Genomic DNA, 3,686 nt, shown 5'->3' with positions numbered 1-3,686 from the left:
TTTTTTTCTTGGCGGGGGGAGGGGTGGTGAGACTTCTAGAAGAGAAGGAGGTAAGGTCACAGGGCAGCAGCATTAGTGGCTTTAAAAGAGGAAGATGGGGGTTGTGGAATACTTTCTTCTAGATATGACAGGGCTGCCGCATTGCAGGACTCTCAAAAGCTGTGAATACTTATCTAAGACATGTAATCAGGCCTGCTGGCAATATTTCCTTGTGGGGGAGAAGACCTCATAAAGCATCTCCCCTCCTGAAGATGTATAAGTAGTTAAAGGCTGCTATAAGGCAGAGGGCCATCCCTCTCCAATATCACCACGTGATCCATCATCCTATCACAGCGCAGCAAGAAGACTCAGCCCAGGTCTGAGCAAATGCTGGACCCGTCTCCTTGGACATCCTAGGCTCCACATTTATAAGTGAAATAAATGTCTTTTCTTTATACACTACTTGGTCTTAGGGACTCTGTTAGAGCAATAGAAAACAGACTAAGCCTTTACTGCCCCTCCTTATGATCTGTAGCATATCAGAGGAGCTGTGTGCCAATGTATCTTCACTGGTCTTTATCCCTGGTGTTCCTCTTGTGTTCAGAAGTGAAGAAGGAGTTGACGCAAGAATCAAAGCAGCTTTGAAGTATGGCCTCCAGCAACCTAACGTAGAATGGACCAACCCTTCTGCTCAGTTACCACGAGCCTCCCTCCCATGCCTGCCCTTCACTGTTAGATCTGCCAGCCTGAAATATCAGCAGAACTGCATCTGATTTAGGGGGCATCTCCTTGGAAATAAAAGCTGTATGGAAAGCTCCTTCTTAATGCTGGAGATCAACTCCACCGAGACCACCGCAGTTTGGAAGTGTCGAGGCTGGAAGGAAGACATTTTAGAAGATGGGTCTCTGGGGATAGGACCCTGGTCAGGACAGTGCTGGAGCAGAGAGCACAGGTCTACACTGGAGGATGCATGCTCAGAGCAGGGAATTCTGATCTCTGGCTGAACGCCTCTCTGGTTCTACCTGACAGAATGTAAAAATTCTCGAGAGCATGGAAGTGATTGTCAGCAGTAACATAACAGAGAATACAACTCAGGAACACACACACACACACACACACACACACACACACACACACTTACTTCAGCATGTAGGGAAGATTGCTCCTATTACAATGGACCCAGCAACTTGAAAAGAAGTGTCCCAAGAGCTGGGAAAGAGCTGACCATGGTGGCACACACCTTCAATCCCAGCACTTGCGAGGTTCAGGAGGATCTCAGGATCTGAAGTCAGCCTCGTCTACATAGTGAGTTATCAATCAATCAATCATTGAGCAATATGAAAATTCTAACTGGTCCCCAGGGCCACTTCAACAGAGGCCCATGAGCCAGGGAAGAAGAATTTTTTGGTTTGGTTTGGTTTGGGTTGGGTTGTTTTTTGTTTTTTGTTTTTGTTTTTGTTTTTTTTCTTTTGAGACAGGGTTTCTCTGTATAGCCCTGGCTGTCCTGGAACTCACTTTTGTAGACCAGGCTGGCCTGGAACTCAGAAATCCACCTGCCTCTGCCTCCAGAGTGCCACTATGTTCAGCTTTTTTTTTTTTAGGTTTATTTATTATATGTAAGTACACTGTAGCTGTCTTCAGACACTCCAGAAGAGGGTGTCAGATCTCGTTATGGGTGGTTGTGAGCCACCATGTGGTTGCTGGGATTTGAACTCAGGACTTTCAGAAGAGCAGTCGATTTGAACTTAGGACTTTTGGAAGAGCAGTCAGTGCTCTTAACCACTGAGCCATTTCATCAGCCCCTGGTTTGGGTTTTGTTTGCTTGCTTGTTTGTTTGTTTGTTTTTATCCTTGCCCTTTAAGCACCTGTGCATCTTAGATGTTAAAAATGTCCCCTGCCCGTGAGACGTGATACTACACTGTTTCCTAGGATCCGCTGTGGCTGCACTTGAACATTTCGGGGGATCACACAGTGTTGGAGTAGAAGGATTTATCCTGGTATCCTCTGGTACTGGATCATGGCCAGGGATAACTATGTAAAGCGACGATCCCAGGAAAGAATTTCGGAGAATGAATGAAAAAGAAGATTTTATGTGAAGGCACCTGTGGCAGGATTTTCCCTGTCCAATCCCATTAGGGCAGTGGGAGGCTTGTGATTGGACAGGAGATGGGAGGCAGAGTGAGGAGTTGAGACAGAGAGAGAGGTCTGAGGAGGAGGAGAGAACCAGAATGGAGGTCGACATGGTGTTAACAAAAGCTTAGAATAATTGTGTTAAAGCTTTATCATTTTCATTTGACTCTGAAATTATTGTATTGGCATCTTGTAAATTGTGTTATTATTGATACGTAAATCAGATCGGCTAATTAAACATTAAGAGTCTTGATTCTACTGGGTAATTAGACGTTGAGGTGGCTAACCGGGGGCGCGTGTGGGGTTTCGTGAAAGCAACAGGAACTCAGGGCCCCCATCTAAGAGATGGCCAGGTGGGAGCCTCGTGGCCTCGCAGGACCAGCGAGTTTGCAGGCCGAGAGACCAAGTGAGTGAGGTCACCTGGCACAGGGGCTGGCTCTAGAGAGTTGCGGATGGTGGTAGGAGCACGGGAGCATGGCCTGGCCCCACTGAGAGTTGGCAGGTTCATTTTTTAATATTTCCCCGCAACAGGCACCTACCTTGGTCATGAAAAGGAAAACAAAGCAAGAGTCATAGCAGCAGCTCTTGAGCCTTGAGCATAGAAAACAAACAGAAAAGCCTTGGGATCCACCGAGAGTTTATACTATGCAGGGTACAAAAGCTCTCAAACATGTTTACTTAAATACAAATATTATTTAAAACATAAATTAAATGCAAATATTTATTTAAAATAACAGAGAAGGAAGGTTAACAACACAGCAGACCAGCTTAGGCTATTTAACTAAGTTCTTCTGCGAAGTGTTTAATATGGCATCCAGCCCTGTGTAGTACTGGTCCAGAGATAATGGGTGGCCAGATAGGACCAGAAAGGTCTGCCCTTCTCTCTTCCTCTATTCCCCTCCTATCACTGAGCTCACTGGTGCCGCGGCTCAGAGATAGGACTTCTTCCAGACATGCGGCACAGTTTACTCTGTTAGGTAGAAGGGCTTAATGAGCTGGCCCTGATTCTAAATAATATCCATCCTAGTATTTCAATGGGAAAAGTGTTTAGCACAAATAGGCTTGCACCCAGCAACTCCTTGTTGAAACAATGAGTGTTCAGTTGCCAACAACCATGTGTTCTTTGAAACTGGATCCTTTTCTGTAAAGGCTCTGTGCTCACTACATGGAAGACATATCAGTTCCCTCCCTCCCTCCCCGTCCCTCCTTTCTCTCTCTCTCTCTCTCTCTCTCTCTCTTTCCTTTTCTCTCTCTCTCTTTCTTTCTTTCTCTTTCTTTCTTTCTTTCTTTCTCTCTCTTTTTCTCTTTCTCTCTTTCTTTTTCTTATTTACTTATTAATTTTTAAAGCAGTCTCATTATACAGCCCATGCAGGCCTTGAATGCTTAATCTTCCTGCCTAAGTCTCTCACATTCTCCGTTCCTCTTTCTCTCTTCTCTCTTTCTCCCCCTTCATTCCTTCCTTCCTCCCTCCCGCCCTCCCTTTTTCTTTCTTTCTTTCTTTCTTTCTTTCTTTCTTTCTTTCTTTCTTTCTTTCTTTCTTTCTTTCTTTCTTTCTTTCCTTCCTTCCTTCCTTCCTT

The sequence above is a fragment of the Mus caroli genome, chromosome 10 (genome assembly GCF_900094665.2).
Source record: "Mus caroli chromosome 10, CAROLI_EIJ_v1.1, whole genome shotgun sequence".
NCBI classification, from domain to species: Eukaryota; Metazoa; Chordata; class Mammalia; order Rodentia; family Muridae; genus Mus; species Mus caroli.
The sequence above is the reverse complement of the archived record's forward strand: the minus strand, read 5'-3'. Positions refer to the sequence as shown.